Genomic DNA, 17427 nt, shown 5'->3' with positions numbered 1-17427 from the left:
TACAATCTTAGTGGTTCAAATGGCTCTGAGCACTATGCGGCTTAACTTATGAGGTCATGAGTCCCCTAGACTTAGACCTACTTAAACCTAACTAACCTAAGGACGTCACACACATCCATGCCCGAGGCAGGATTCGTACCTGCGGCCGTAGCAGCCGCGTGGTTCCGGACTGAAGCGCCTAGAATCACTCGGCCACCTCGGCCGGCGGTTAACAACAATAACTGCAAAAGTGCCTGGTTGGCACACGCCTAGTGATGCCGTCAATAGATGCACGACCGCAGTAAGTGGGCAGTTGACCGAGGCGAGCTCAATAAGCGGGATGGCAAGCTGCGAGTGGTGGCTTGTGGTGGGCTGGAGGGGCGCGATGCCCCCTCCCGTCCTGCGGAGTTGGCGCTCCGGACCCGTTGTGGCGCCCGCTGGTCCGCCAAGTTGCCGGCAGCCGCCGCTACAGCTGCAGCCACGCCGCCGCAGACACCGCAGAGCGCACAGTGAGTATCGGCGCCACGGAGTTCGGACGCGCAGAGCGAGAATTCTGTCCGCAGCATCTCCTGCAGCTCAAGTCACGTGATTTTGGGACGGTGCATTATGTCCCGTACAGCACTTAGCGTATTTTGAGTGCTATTACTTCGCTGCTACAGACAGATCACCTTCAGAAGTACCGCGAAACTTTGTGTACGCGTTTTACAAACATCTTAAGAATTTGATACCAGGAACTGAGGTTGACTTAAAAATGTGAAGAGCAATAGTATTGTGCTTTTTCGCTACAGATTCCACTTTAATTGTGTGTTTTCGGTAACGGCATAAGAATTGACAGGCAACAATATTTTCTTGCGTTTTCTTTTGCAATTATTCCTACTGTTGTACCTCTGTTCTAATTAATTAGGTTACAATGACACTGCCCGCCGGGTTGGCCGTGCGGTCTAACGCACGGCTTTCCGGGTGGGAAGGAGCGCCTGGTCCCCGGCACGAACCCACCCGGCGGCTTTGTGTCGAGGTCCGGTGAACCAGCCAGTCTGTGGATGGTTTTTAGGCGGTTTTCCATCTGTCTCGGCGAATGCGGGCTGGTTCCCCTTATTCCGCCTCAGTTAAACTATGTCGGCGATTGTTGTGCAGACAAGTTCTCCATGATGTCGGCGATTGCTGCGCAAACAAGTTCTCCACGTACGCGTACACCACCATTACTCTACCACGCAAACATAGCGGTTACACTCATCTGGTGTGAGATGTTCCCTGGGGGGGGGGGGGGGGGGGGGGGGGGTCCGTCGGGGGCCGAACCGCACAATAACCCTGGGTTCGGTGTGGGGCGGCGGAGGGGTGAAGTGGACTGCGGTAGTCGTAGTGTGGATGTATACCATTGCGGCTGCGACGGGGACGGAGCATCTACGTCGTTTCTAGGTCCCCGGTTAACATACAATACAATACAACGACACTGTAGACTGTGGCAAAGTGCCACGACAAAACAACGCGTTTGCAACTCTGAAATTGTTACAGCAAATATGGTAGGAGATTTTCCACCTGTGTGTCTATTATTATTTTCATTTATTTTTTATCGTTCTGCTTTTTATAGTCAAGTAAAATACCTATAACAGTTTTTCGCCATCTCATCAGAAAAGTAAAACCGTATACTATGCACAAAAAAATTAAAAAAATAATAATAACAAAAAATGCAAGATCAGTGTTCGCATTCTGAAGTAGTAAAAGAAGTGACAGCCAACAATACCTTTTTTTTTTAAGGTTTTCTGTTGCACTCATTCGTATTGTCGAATCTGTTATAATTAATTACGTTAGAATGACACTGAAGAGGAAACTGTCTCATGCTGAAATAGATACACACAACGGTTTGAGAACATGCGTAAATTGGAGAAAATTAATCCGACTGTCGTGCATAAATTTTACCTACATCTGAACATATCACCGAAACGTACACACTGACTGGCAGTATACTCAAAAACACTTGCAAATTTTTTCAGCACTTGTCTCGTAAACGCATGACCATAAAATCGCGGAAATTATCTCTAAAATACAAGACTTTATATAATATCGCATCTCGATATTTTTCAGCATATGATGTGCCTCATAGCAATATGACACAATTATGCATTTGTTGTACATAGCTGTAAAAAAAATGTAACTGGTCCTCCTTCCACGCACTTCTCCTTACATCCGTAACAACGACAGTCCTGCACCATAGCTGTTACTAAAACTCAAACGTGCAGAAATGTATACAAAACAAAGTGAATACGTGTAATATTCCAGTTTTGCTGTTACCACAAGTTGTAGACATGCAGCATTGTCCCAAACTCACACGACTAGCCCAGTTTGATATTGAGAACATGAGTAGTAGACCATGCTCACCATAGATATACATACCCTATACCACAGTGCGGCAGCGTGAAAGTGCAGTCGGAAAGTCTTATACGGCAGGGAGATCTCGAGAGGTTGTTCAGCCGAACAATCGAGAAGGGTTGTCTTCTTCTGAACACAATGGTCCCTTTTCCACGAGGTGTATGAGAGTGTTATCTTATGCCACTTCTGCACGAGTGATTTTCTTGTCTCAGACGATCACTAGTGACAAGCCGGTCTATTGCAGCCCAATTGGTACATTATTCCTGTACTGAGTCTGGCCTGCCACGAGTGAGTATTTCGCGAATATATCAGCGCCTGAATTGGTTGTGTTGTTAGGGCTATCTGTCATGCAGTTTGGGGCATGAATTAAAGTGAGGGGAATTTAAAGTGGACTCGGGCGGCAGTGAGAATTTGGATCGAGGAGGGAGGCGTGGCAGGGTAATCTGTGCAGGTGTGTGATCTGCTGTGAAAAGGTGGCTTAGTGGCTAGCGCACCCGCCTAGTAAGCAGGAACCCGGTTTGATTCCCGGCCTTGGTAGAAATTTTCACTCGCTACTGTAGTCTGTATACGTGAAAGCGAGGTTGTCAGGGACAAAAAGTTGAAATACTATACTGGAATTAAAGGTGTAACAATAATAACAGTTTTATTAACGATCACAGCAAAATTCGTTGTGAAATTCTGCTGAGAACCTAAGGAATAGGATATGTGTCGTCTATACATTACAAAACATCGACACGGATTTGCTCGAGAAAATAAATAACCACAAAAACACAAAACAGTATTTAGAAGGCGGTAAATAGCGTCTTTTTACTTTATCGTTTATATCTTAATTTCTTTCTAAGCGCCAAGTAACATCGAAAACTATTTTCTAGTTCAAGAGCTTTGATTTTTTTCACTCTACAAACTTCAGGCAAGGTGGTGTAGGGACAAAGTGCGTGCTTGGAAATCGAGAGATTAAGGGATCCAGTCCCCCCGTTGGGGCACGGAAATTTTCAGTATGCATTTACCTCTCAGCTATGTCAGGAGTTATCATGAGCAACATGTAGCTTGCATACCACGTGAAACTGGGTAAGGAGGAGAGGTTAGGGAAACTCAACTCCCCGAACTGGCGTCCATTTGGAGGACTTAAAAGCAGCCACTGAGCCACATGCAAATATTATTACTGTTAAAAGAATTTTCTTGAAATTTTTTTTATCTATTTACGTTATTGTTTATGCACAGTGTAGGCCTCTTTTTGTTCGGGTAAACCTTAAATATGTTTGGTTTAGCATATGTGGTAGTTCTTTCGGGAGAATATCAGCAAAAACATATCAGTTCCTACTGCAACTTTTGCAGTCTGTCATGAAATCATTGAAACAAATATTAATCATACACAAAAGCGCAATTTTTTTATTATAATACGAGGAGGCACGGTAATGATTAGCTAACTTTTGTTGCTAGCTGACGACGCCTTACTCTTCTGTTTCTGCGCATGTGCAGTCTTCAGGAATCCTGAGGATTTAAGAACATTCAGAAATCCTGAAGAGTTTAGAACTCTACATTCGGCATTGACCTTAACCACTAATCAATGACATCACTAATCCATTACTGACGTGTTTGACGGTTAATTTACAAGCGGCCACATGTCGATCACACACCACGAGTAGTCTACGGATACGTCTACATAAATACACTGTAAGCCACCACATGGCGCATGGCAGAGGGCACCTTCCACCACTACCAGTCATCCCTCTCCTGTTCCACTAACAAGTCCCTCCATGCGGGACCCTGATTTATCTTAAGTCGTCTTCGTGGTCCTCATGCGAAATGTATGTTGACGGCAATAGAATCGTTCTGCAGTCAGCCCCAAATATTTCTCAGTAGTGTTTCGAGAAAATAACGTTGTCTTCCCTGCAAGGATTCCCACTGTATTTCACGAAGTATTTCCGTAATTCTCGCGTGTTAATCGAACCTATCGCTTCTGAATTGCTTTGATTTCTTCCTTTAATATGACTTGGCAGCGATTCGAAACATTCGAGCAGTAATCGAGAACGGGTCGGACATGCGTTCTACAGGAGGTCTGCACTTTCCTACAACTCTCCCAATAAACCGAACTTGACAATTCACTTTCTCTCCAAAGAATCTCACGTAATCGTTTCATTCATGTAGCTTTTACAGCGTTACACCTAAATATTTAATGGACGAGGCTGTGTCTAGCAGTACACAACTAATACGTGTATGAACATTAAAACATTGTTTGTCGCAGTAACTTACATGTTTCTACATTTGCAGCAAGCTACCATTCATCACACAAAACAGAAATTGTGTTTAAGTCATCCTCTATCTTGCTGGAGTCACTCACTGGCAACACTTTCAGGTCAGCATGTAGTCGTTTTTGATGAGGAAGTCACAGGTGTTTTTCTAGTTTCTGTTGACAGGTGACTCTAATGGATGTGTGTTGAATTGTGGTGTTTGTGTTTTGCTATGATGAGACAAGGAAGAAGGTGAAAACCGGTCCCAGCAAATAGCCGACTCCTCTCGAACAGCATCTAGGAAGCCGCCGAGGTTCGTCACTATCCGACGTACAGGTCACCATCGCAGACTACTATGCCTTCTTCACCTCATAAGACACAACACAGGGGCTTGAAATTTCTCCAAGACGCTGACGAAAAATCTGGTGATGAGGAATTTACGCCACCAACTCTCCTTTCCTCTCCTTGCCCGCTAAATTCTGGTGAAGAAAATGTCTTTCCACCGTCGGGTTTGGAACGGGCTACCTTCGATTAGAGCGCCATAGCACATGCATGCGTTAGTGACATTGTCCACGAAGGCGGATTCTACAGTCACTAATGTCGGCTGTTCCAACCGTGGGGCAGTTTCCGTCTACAACGTAGACGTATTCAAATGGCCCGCCAGATGCATTTAGCATCGCGAGTAGAAGAGAAAGTGAGTCACCTAGTTCACCGGTTCCGCCGCAAGATGTCAGCTGCTCTTCTTGTGACCCACGGAAGTACGTTACCACGGCAGTCGCAGCACACGATCTGATTGTATCACAAGGAGGCTATCATCCAGCGCACGTTGGTTTATCGATTATTCACATGATTTTGAAACGCACTGCTGTTGGTTTTTGAACATTTTTGAACACATTCTAAGTTCATTTCTGATTGAATCGTAAGCTGATGTTTTAAAGCGTGCATAGCGTACGTGATGTCTCTGCAAGGGAATCCCCGTGGAATCTTCGTCGCGTTTAGAAATGAAAAACTTTACCGCAAACAAAATGGGGCGGGGCTATACGAGCTGAGCCGAATAAACGCGAATGGGTAATTGCCAATCTCTGTTTGTTTATGTGGTTGATTGGATGTACAAATGATAAACGTTATTATAATTATTAGCGAAATCCATAGATTCAGACTACCAGAGTGCAAATAAACGATTAATAGAAGTAATAGATAATAAAGATTACATATTATCTTCTTGGTGTATCCCAGAAAATGAAATTTTGTCTGAAAATTTTTGTCAGATCACTACACTATTAAGGGCCAGTTGACAGTCCCCGGTTAGCAGCCGGTTAATTTCTGTTTTCGGAATAGCGCGTGAAACGCGTTGTACGAATACGTAATAGCGCCTAACCGGAGAATAAACGCAGGATGACTAAATTAGTGATTCTGGCAGGATTAGTGAAGTTAACTGGAGAATAAGGTTTTACAATAGCAGGAATAGTTACAGAATTAGTGGTAACTAGAGTGTTTGTAAGAAAGAGGAAGGAGCAGAAACCACGCAAATTATATGGAAGAATATGACGATTCCAAATTTATATAAACATTTCGTACTACTGCTGCTTTTCGATCTCATGCTTGATAAACTAGAGCATATGAGTGAAATGTGAAACTATTTCCTAAGATAAAACTTTTTGCATGTAGTAGACCTAATAGAATTTGATATCGCTACTTCGTGAATTATATTCTGTCGTGTAAATGAGACAGAGAAAATGACGATTTGTGCCAAAACTGTCTCGCTTCGTTTACTTCGCCTGTGTTGTAATTGCTGCAATGTTAGAAAGGCCTATTTCGTTTTACCTAGCAGACAGTGACATAATAGACGTAATCAGCTCGAGAAACCACTCCGGTCTTGGGTACCATTAGTATTAACAGCTTTTGCTGTATTAGACAACGACATTTTGATTTTTCATTTAGCAAAACATTTTACGAACTTTGACGAGGTAATAGATTCTTTCGCGGAAACAAAAGCCCGCCATGTAGAGCTTTAGCAAGATTAGAGAGAGAGAAAGAGAGAGAGAAAAAAATGCTGTGACCTAAGGATTGAAGAAATGTGCACTGTCTTGCTTGTCTCTTGTCTTTACTTGTTTTATGTATCCTGTATATAATTTTGTGTCACACAAAAGATATTAGCTAATAGGCAATAAAGAGTGCAAGTTTTGTGAAGAGTTCTTATTCTCCCGATCATATATAATCCCCCTTATATCACTCCTGTCTAGAGCCTGTAGGGAGAACGAGTCATTCATGCGTGCACATTTACAGATGGTCTGAAGCGGGTTCAGCCGAGTAGACAGTAGAGATTGGCAAACTCGTTCATCCTTGGGAACTAGTTCACTGGTGATCGATCGATCTTTTTTGGGAACCATTCATTTTTACTCGTGCACCGTTCATTTGTGCATGGTATATGGTTCTTATGAAAATTTGAAAATTAGTAGCATAGGTGACTGAAGATCGAAAGCGCCAAGAGGGGGCACTTGCCTCCCCTCTGGAGTACAAAGTTTTTATTCATTACAGAATTCTCACAGACTTGCAGAAGCGATTTTCGTGATTCTGTAAAACCTCTCTTTAGCCAACTGTAGCGTTATGTGACTGACCGCAGTGAAATAATATAAGGTGGCGCACGAAAAATCGGCCCCGAGTACAGACTGCTCGCCAATTACGCACGATTTGTTGACCGCTACCAGCAGAATAGATAAACATGTAATAACTAGGCAGTGAAGAAATAGCAAATAAGCTAATGCAAACTACAACTTCGAAACAATAGATGACGATTGGTCGGCGACAATGAGCAGTCTAGTACACGGGGCCGATTTTTCGTGCGCCAGCCTGTAACGCTGAAATAATATTATAGAAGTCATCGTATTATCTTTACAAACTGTGGCACCAAACACTTGATTATGGGATTCGGACTTCATTCGGTTGTAAGTCGCTCTGTCTTCTATGACAATGAACATGCTGTTTTTACCATGGATCAAAAAAAGACGGAAAATGGCGACACGTCAGTGCCGTGCCGACTTCCTTTGCATGTGTAATAACAAATGGTTAAAATGGCTCTGAGCACTAAGCGACTTAACTTCTGAGGTCATCAGTCGCCTAGAACTTATAACTAATTAAACCTAACTAACCTAAGGACATCCCACACATCCACGCCCGAGGCAGGTTTCGAACCTGCGGCCGTAGCGGTCGATCGGTTCCAGACTGTAGCGCCTAGAACCGCACGGCCACTCCGGCCGCCAAGTAATAACAAAAAAAAAGAAAAAAAAAAAAAAAAAAAAAAAACCCTTGCCTTTTTATACGTATGTCTTCTGCTGTTTGTCGAAATAGTGAAGCAAGCTGATATGCTCTTTTGTTACCTGAAAAGATGTATGTATTACATTCCACGCAATTTTTATATATTTTACGTAATTATAAAAAAATATTTTAATTACCGGCAGGGGACGCTGAATAGAATACGAAAAAACCAACGTCCAGAGTTCAAAAAAGAATTCAAACGCACCTAAAACGGGCGTGCGCAGCGAACGAAACGAACAAATGGTACTGAACTAACTAGGAGCAGTCGGTAGTGGAACTGAGACGAGTGGCCACGCGAAGAAGGGCGAGTTCGGCCGAGCGAGACCGAGACAGACGGGAACGGGATCCAGGCTGGAACGAGACGGGCCGACGTGCTGATGCGGCAACGAGAAAGACCGTTTCCCGTTCCCGGGAACTACAAGTAGAAAGCTGCGACCGAAGTGAACTATGAAAGACCGTTCCTTAGAATTCATTTCTTGCTCCTTCCGTTCATCTTGGTGGACCGTTCCTTTGGACCCGTTAGTTCGCGAACAACCCATCTCTAGTACAAAGTTGTAATTTTTGATGTGTTGGCAAATGTGCCAACACCTTGTAGATAGAGGCGGCCGAAATGCACGCTATCTCAGACGGGCGTGAATTCTGGGACAGGATAAGTAGTGAATTCTCATAAGAAAAGTATGCAGCTCCTCGAATACTTATCTTTTATTCTTGTTGTATACATCGTTCTTCTTGTTGAGACATTTCATACGATAACTATCAAACTATGTAAGGCTGATGGCGCCTTGCTAGGTCGTAGCCATGGACTTAGCTGAAGGCTATTCTGTCTCTCGGCAAATGGGAGAAAGGCTTCGTCAGTGTAGTCGCTAGCAATGTCGTCGTACAACTGGGGCGAGTGCTATCCCATATCTCGAGACCTGCCTTGTGGTGGCGCTCGGTCTGCGATCACACAGTGGCGACACGCGGGTCCGACATGTACTAAAATGGACCGCGGCCGATTTAAGCTACCACCTAGCAAGTGTGGTGTCTGGCGGTGACACCACAATTTTCATCTGCTAGAGGACAGGAGCGGACAGGACTAAACAGAAAGAACTATAATGCAGTTAAGAATTTTGACCACCAGTAGTGCACAGAGACATTCAAGAAACAGATCAAAAGAATGTTTTTGTGAACTGTTCTGTTTATTTCTTGAAGTTATTTTGTTTATTATGTTTGTACAGTTTTGTATATGCTTTTAGTAGTATGATTGAGGAGATGCAGTGTCGTTGGGGCATTGAAGACTACCGGCAATTCCATCACTTTAACTGATAACGGAAAAATCTTGAAGCATTGGAAGGAATATTTTTCTGACTTCTAAATCGTCTCTCCTATGTTGCTGTGGACTCTTTTTGTTATCTCCCTCAACACCACCAACAACCATGGTTGGCACTTCCACCCACAATAGGCCTAGGGACTTTATCAAAGCACTCAGTCAACTAAGACGAAGAAAGGCTTCTAGACGTGATAACATCCCTCTGGAATTGGTACAAAACGGAGGTATACCCTTGAAGACAAGACTTTTTACACACACCCTCTTATTTTGAAAAACTCGAGAAATACCCGACGGCTTTGCTACCTTTAAAATAGAGGTTGTGGGAATCACCATGGTATATCGCTATTGTCAACTACAGATAACATTCTCACAAGGATTCTATTAAAGCGGCTCCAAATTATTTCAGAGAGGATTTTGCCTGAATCTCTGTGAGGTTTATGAACCTTCAGATACACAACAGATACGATTTTCTGTGGTAGACAACACCAGGAAAACTGCAGAGAGCGACGTAAGCCTCTATATTTAGCTTTCTATAACCTGGAAGAAGCTTTTCAGTACCTAGATCTGCCATTTGCAAGGTACCAAGACACCTCGGACGTACTGAACGCTACGTGGAATTGGTTCAAGCTCTTCATGGTGGCATGTCTGGGCAGGTTGTTCACGGTAGTTCTGCATCGAATTGGATTCAGGTAATTGAGAATCTGAAACAAAGCTCTGTGTGCTTGCTCCAACACTCTTTGCACTGTTCGTGATTGCCGTTCTGTATGAATCACCAGCAAACAACAAAGGCTTGGAGATTAAGTTTCGTTTTGATGCAGGTCTGGTCGGCCGAAGTGGCCGTGCGGTTCTAGGCGCTACAGTCTGGAGCCGAGCGACCGCTGCGGTCGCAGGTTCGAATTCTGCCACGGGCATGGATGTGTGTGATGTCCTTAGGTTAGTTAGGTTTAATTAGTTCTAAGTTCGGCGACTGATGACCTCAGAAGTTAAGTCGCATAGTGCTCAGAGCCATTTGAACCATTTTTTTGATGCAGGTCTCTATTATGGAAAGATTTCGTTTCGAAAGACATACCGCGGTTAACCGGTGACAGAGCTACTAACAGACTAAAATGTACAAATATTTCCTATCAAAAAAGTCACAGGCCGAAGTCTTCGGGCAATCGTTTGCAGGAAAGGTGGCGTGACGCTGCGCTCATGCGCGAATGATCCTTCAACGCTGTCTTGATTTAATGTCTGTAAGCCTTTTTTGTTTTTGTTTTAGAGCATTAAGTTATTTTGCAATCGTGTTACTTCTCTGGTGATTATTACTGTCACGTTTCTACAAAGAAGCGAGAATGTTAATTTCACAGACTTAAGCCTAGTTTACACGATGACATTGGGTTGCGCCACTCGTTGCGCGGAATCAGTTGCACGCAAACGGTTTCATATTTGACTGTAGATACGGCGAAACCAGTATACACTTCAGTTTCGTCGTTTTGTGGGTTCCTGAGTCGTGTCTGAAATGAAAGTTTTGGCAGCCGCATGTCGCATGAGTTGTGATGGAGTTAAAGCTTGTTGCGTGGAATCGCTGCATAAGAAAAAAATTAGAAACATGTTTCGATTCGTGACGGGATGAAGAAAAGACGTCAGATCGGTTGCTCAGCATCCTTGCTGTAATAATTTATAATGCAAGACCCAAGAAGTTCTTCTAATTATCTAAGAATGTCACCAGAACTGTTCACGTTTCTTGTAAATAGAGTTAATCACGCGATAAGGTATAAAGATACTATAATGCATGAACCACTGCCGCCAGAGCTGAAATTACACATCACATTGCGTGCATTACAATCGAGAACACTCGGCATGCTATAAGATCCAGTTTTAGTTGCTGATGACACTTTTTCATTAATACCGACAATTATTAACATTAACAGTAACTGTTATTAACATTGACAGCTGTAATTATTCGAAGCAGGCCGCATTTAGAAGAGAATGGTTTGCAAACTACTCTCTTGAAGATAGATCTGTTCATTGGCAATATTTCAAAATTCAAACGTATGTCAATTGGGACCACTGCTGCGACATTTTAAATATATAAATATTGAATAAAGAATGCAGCTTCTTGATTTCTGTAGCCTTCCTTCCTGTCAACAACATCCCTTTAAAAAAATAAAAGAGTCGTCCAACTCGAACGATGGGATTTTAGCCTTGTAGACGAGAGCATTTCCACATCTAGAATTACATTTGCTTGTATTTTTCTTAATTCAGTTGTATACTCCTAATTCAATAAATTTTGCTCTGCAGGTCAGATATTGTCAAACTATCTGTGTTCTGATCGCAGGTGATGGTCTCAGGAGCAGCAATATGTTGCTTATTTTTGTATTCAGAATCACTGAAATCCCATAAACAAAAAAATGGTTCAAATGGCTCTAAGCAATATGGAACTTAGCATCTGAGGTCATCAGTCCCCTAGAACTTAGAACTACTTAAACCTAACTAACCTAAGGACATCACACACCTCCATGCCCGAGGCAGGATACGAACCTGCGACCGTAGCGGTCGCACGGTTCCAAACTGAAGCGCCTAGAACCGCTCGGTCACAGCGACCGGCCCCACAAACACCTATGGAAAACATAGGCCTCCAAAAAGTGAACATTATTCTCCGTTCCCCACCTCATATTTCAGTTTGCCTACACTCTGCGAACACATATAACCTCAAAACTCACGCAAGTTGGAACACGCCAAAAGTGTTTAGTTTCACCAATGAGTTGCGCAAACGCGCGGCGCGCATGCGCAGTGGCCGGTAGCGCAGTTGCCTGCAACCTAGTGTCGTCGTGTAGGTTGGTTGGTTGGTTTTTTGGGGGAAGAGACCAAATAGCGAGGTCATCGGTCTCATCGGATTAGGGAAGGACAGGGAAGGAAGTCGGCCGTGCCCTTTCAGAGGAACCATCCCAGCATTTGCCTGGAGCGATTTAGGGAAATCACGGAAAACCTAAATCAGGATGGCCGGACGCGGGATTGAACCGTCGTCCTCCCGAATGCGAGTCGTCGTGTAAACTAGGCTTTAGACTAATAGTTAAAGAAGTGTGTGGGAGTAGGTGTCACATTAGCGGGAAAATGTGTCAATACTAGTAAAGAGTAATCACCTTTGTTAACGACCTCCGGTTAGCTGCGAGCGATTGCTTGCGGAGAAAACATTCAAACCAGAGGTATCACAGCACTATAGGTACTTCTGATACTACAGGAATCGGGATTTGGAGCCTTGACTGAGATGTCCAGCAGTATGAATTTTTAGGTCGTTGTGGCCTTTGCTATTTGCAGAAAGCACATGACGCTGAACACGTTGAGATGTTAAGGTCGCTTATAGTACATGGACGCTGGAGAGTTACTGCTCAGGCACAAACTTGTATAGTCACTCCATAAATTTCTTTTCGAAGAGGCTGTCATTTGATGTTTCTATCACCGGAAGAGCGTAATGTTTACAACTGAAGTGCTGTGCTGACCTACGCAACAAAAACAGAACGTATAAGTAAGGTTATTGCATTTATCCTGGATGTTCCAAACTTGTAGTTGTTAAAACTATATAAATACAGAGGATGCTAACCTGAGTACTCTGAAATAAGGAAGTAATTATGCAAAACGAATACTTACTTTTTCATTGAAATAAAGAACTTACTACGCCGTGTAAAATTCCGTACTGTACCAGTTTAAGGATTCACCATGAAGTCTGTGAGTCGAGTGGCGGATAGTAAATAACTGACAGTTACGATAGACTGAATATGATATAATTAAAAATGACATTACCGGAAAAGGCCCAGTTCCATTGATGGCGACACTCGAATCTGCTGCTCTAACCGTCCCTTCCTCCCTCTTCTTCAGAGAGGTATTTGCATGTCTGGAAAGATCTTCCTATATCTACATCTACATCTACACTCCGCCTGCCTCCTTACGGTTTTTGGCGGAGGGTACTCCGTCTACCTGTGACACTTTCTCCATTTCCTGTTCCACTCGCGTATCGTTCGCGGGAAGAACTTGATGTTAAGCTTCTGTCTGGGCTCGAATCTTTCTAATTTGATCTTCATGGTCTTTTCGCGAGATATACGTAGCAGGAAGCAATGTATTGGTTTATTCTTCTAGGAACGAGCGTTCTGAGAATTTAACGGTAGACCACACCGTAATGCAGGACGCCTATCTTTCAGCGTCTGGCAGTGGAGTAGGCTGAGCATCTTCGTGGCGCTTTCGGGTGTATTAAATGACGCTGCAAGGAAACGTGCTGCTCTTCTTTGAATCTTCTCTATTTCCTCTATCTGCCCTAACTGGTACGGATCACATACTGACGAGCAATATTCAAATATTGATCGGACGAGTGTTTCGTAAGCTACTTCCTTTGTTGATGGACCACATTTCCTGAGGATGCTTCCAATGGATCTCAGTCTGGCATCTGATTCACTCGCGTTTAATTTTGTGTGGCCCTTCCACTTCATACCGCTCCATACGCGTGCTCGTAGATATTTTATGGACGTAACTGCTTCCAGTGAATATTCTGCAGTTGTGTAATCTTACAACAAAGGGTTTTTCTGTCTCTGTGTTCGCAATACGTTACGTATGTTTACATTTAGGATCAATTGCCACTCCCTGCACCAGGAGTCGATTCGCTGCACGTCTTCCTGCATTTCGCCACAATTTTCTAGCGTCGTGATTTCCCTGTATGCAACAGTGTCATCCGCGAACAGCCTCAAGGAAGTTCCGATGTTGCCTGCTATGTCATTTATATATCCTGTGGGAAGTAATGGTCCTACAATCCTCCCCTGAACCACGCCCAAAGTTACTTTCGCGTCTGAAGACTTCTATCCGTTGAGAATCATGCTGTGTTTCTGTTTGCTAGAAACTCTTCAGTTCAGTCATACAGTTGGTCTGATGTTCCGTACTCTTGTATTATGTTCGTTAGGCGGCAATGAGGAATTGTATCTAATGCTTTCCGGAAGTCAGGGAACACAGCATCCAACTGGTTCCTCGGTCTCTTGGACGAACAGAGCGAGCTGGGTTTCACAAGATCGTTGTTTTCGGACCCCATGCTGGTTCCTACGGAGAAAATTTATGGTATGCTGAAACGTCTACAACAGACCGACGTTAGAGATATAGGCATATAGTTTTGTGCGTCTGTTCAACGACCCTTCTTGAAAATAGGAATTATTTGTGGTTTTCCCACTCATTAGGAATATTTTGGTACTCTAGTGAACTACGACGCACTGTTGCTAGAAGAGGGACAAGTTCTTTCGCGTACTCTGACTGTGAGAGCATCGAAAATCTGAACGTATAACAGGTGTTTTTGTCGAGACGCGCACGATAAATCAGTGAAAGAGGGAAGGTTATAGAACAAGTAACAAACAGGCAAAAATTCAGTTAATTTCTGTATATTGTCTCAACAAGGCAAAATAAATGCGAGGCAGCCTTAACAGTGTGGGAAAACCACCAGTCCACAATGTTGAATTATCAATGGTGATAGCCTGTTCTCCACGGGAAAAAGAATTTTTATAAAGAAGAAGGCAAGTGATGAAAGAAAAAGTTCGTTTCAGCCTCTCGAGAGTTCTTACTGGACAAAAGGCGCGTAAGACTACTCCGACAAGTGAGAAAAAGGGAGGAGCCATTGTTTGGTCATGAGAGTAATAGAGCGTCGTTGTAAACGGCAGCATATGCGGCAAGCTTACGAACATCACCTCAGAGTGCTGTTTGCAGTCGGCTCGCGGTTCACGTCACCCGCGGTAATAGAGTACAAATTCTGTCGGCGGCACCGAACTGCAACCGCGACCAAACTCGACACGTCTTACTCCAAGGTGAAGGAGGGCAGAACATGCTGTAAGCTAACATGGCGGCAGACTTTTACAACAATCTTCAAGATCGACAACACCAAACGAGCTGGAGAGTGTCTCTCTGCTAGTTTTATTGTATGTTTCCACCTCTAAAACGCAGCCCACAGCGAGATCTTATGTCCCATCGGATTAGGGAAGGATGACGAAGGAAGTCAGCCGTGCCCTTTCAAAGACACCATATCGGCGATTTAGGGAAATCACGAAAAACGTAAATCAGGATGGCAGGACGCGGGTTTGGACCGTCGTCCTCGCGAATGCAAGTCCCGCGTGCTAACCACTGCGCCACCTCGCTCGGCACGGCCAAACATCTAGGGGGACAAGCTGCGACATTGTCGCGAATAAGTGACCCGAATATAGAATAAATTTCCTTTACGTCTATGGTCACAAATCTTTTGTCAACAGATTACCGGTTTTCGTTTATAATGACCATCTTCAGATCTGTTTTATAAAAACAAAGTCCTGATGTACTGCAGCCATAGTGACATCGTCAAATGTTAAACGCAAAATCAACACCAGCATCGTCGAATATATATAAATAATAGCATATGCAAGGCTCATCTTGTCAGCAGCACTACTGTTCAAAAAAAACTTTTTATAAAACAGATCTGAAGATGGTCATTATGGACCGAAACCGGTAATTTGTTGATAAAAGTTTGTGACTATAGACGTAAAGCAAAGGAAATTTACTTCTAGGAGAGTTTACGCTGATGTCTCCCGCTGCTTCTTTGCGGCGTGGACGGGGTGCCTCCTGAACTTTTAGGCTGGCTATTCCACTCTGATACCAAGTCGAGGGCTCTCAGAAAAAACAACTTGTTTTCCCGCCACAGTGTGGCCATAGCGCATATTTGAAGCAAATGGCTTTTTTAAAGGCCCCCAAAACCTTGAGATTGTTTTAGTAACAATCCTAGCGGATACCACATATTTATTTTCTAACCTTATCATCTAATGGTCCAATACTTTTGCAGCGCATCTGTGGTTCTAGAATCTCGAGTGAAATTGATTTAGCAGAGGAAATTTGCATATTAAGTTTTTCAGCTCACTTTGTATGAACGCAATCGTGAATGCGCTCATTGGACTGGTAATTTCCTCTTCTGTCTGAAACTGTGAAGCCGGCCGCGGTGGCCGAGCGGTTCTGGGCGCTACAGTCTGAAACCGCGCGACCGCTACGGTCGCAGATTCGAATCCTGCCTCGGGCATGGATGTGTGTGATGTCCTTAGGTTAGATAGGTTTAAGTAGTTCTAAGTTCTAGGGGACTGATGACCTCAGAAGTTAAGTCCCATAGAGCTCAGAGCCATTTGAACCATTTTGAAACTGTGAATATTAAATTCTTAGCATGGGAAGGACATAGCGGCTACTACGGCATCTCCACGTGCATGGGTGGCACACCGGAGAAGTTTGTGTTCTGTAACTCACAGATGTTACTGTTATCTCTCGAACAACGGCCCCGGCAAATAAATTATATTTAGTTTCTACTGGAATTTCACATATCAGCAACTTCGTGTTTTCCCATAAGAAAAGAATCCGCAGGAGTGAGATAAGCAATAGCAATAGCCATGGGGCAGGAGATGTTTTTCCTATCCATTTGCGAGGGGTTTGCCATGCAGGTGCTCATGGCTACTAATAGCGAAAAGGGGTGGTGCACCATCGTCTCGAAACAACATACTAACGGGGGCAGCAAGAGCCAATAACAGTGCCAGCAGGCGTCAAGTGAACACGAGATAACGTGAACCATCCAAACGGAGTGACAGCAAATGTGGTACTATTACTTGGTCTTCCATCATTACCATAAAGAGCTTGCTAGAGAATCGTTGCTCATGATCAGGGACAAGCATGTAGTACGGACTTTCATAATCCTGACACGGCTACTGTGGCAGTTAGGAACAACACCACTGTAGAAGTCTGAAACTGGACACGCAGTACTCAACTGGATGATCTGTTTTCAGAACTGAAAATCATTGCTTATGCCCATTACGTGGGGCAGTGTGTGTAACTGCTGTCCCGCCATAACTCCTCACGTTGCGCATTTCACGGGCAGCTTGACCGCTACTAGTTCGATAAATCTACTTCCACACGATTCAGCAACTTCACGTGCTACTGAATGAACAATTGTGCGTCAAGACATTTGGCTAGTTGCCTGTGGCTTGAACAACACATTTGCAGGGCCGGTTCGAAACATTTTTGCACACAAGCGACGCGAAGCCTCAAGCCCCCTCCCCCCACCCCACTCCCCGTTTGCCACCCTCTCTCACACATTACGTGCCGTTCCTTGGATTCTTGTTAAAACCATCAAAAAGAAATCTAGATCTAGTGACTACGGAACTTGTGTGTTTTTACTACTGATTATGATACGCTCTGTATACAAGTTTTGTCCTAGGCGCG

At 43.8% G+C, this 17427-nt stretch overlaps 1 protein-coding gene across 1 annotated transcript in view; it reads left to right on the top strand.

Moving 5' to 3' along the window:
* Nucleotides 1–434: 434 nt before the first annotated feature.
* The window catches only part of LOC126412350 (probable cytochrome P450 301a1, mitochondrial), a 260468-nt gene continuing 243475 nt past the window's right edge, over nucleotides 435–17427 (top strand). Inside the window, exon 1 of the mRNA XM_050081903.1 lies at nucleotides 435–488. The gene's annotated coding sequence lies outside the window, so the exon portion shown is untranslated. The remainder of the gene's footprint in view (nucleotides 489–17427) is intronic.

Source organism: Schistocerca serialis, chromosome 7 (assembly GCF_023864345.2).
Source record: "Schistocerca serialis cubense isolate TAMUIC-IGC-003099 chromosome 7, iqSchSeri2.2, whole genome shotgun sequence".
Classification (NCBI taxonomy): Eukaryota; Metazoa; Arthropoda; class Insecta; order Orthoptera; family Acrididae; genus Schistocerca; species Schistocerca serialis.
The sequence above is the reverse complement of the archived record's forward strand: the minus strand, read 5'-3'. Positions and strand labels throughout refer to the sequence as shown.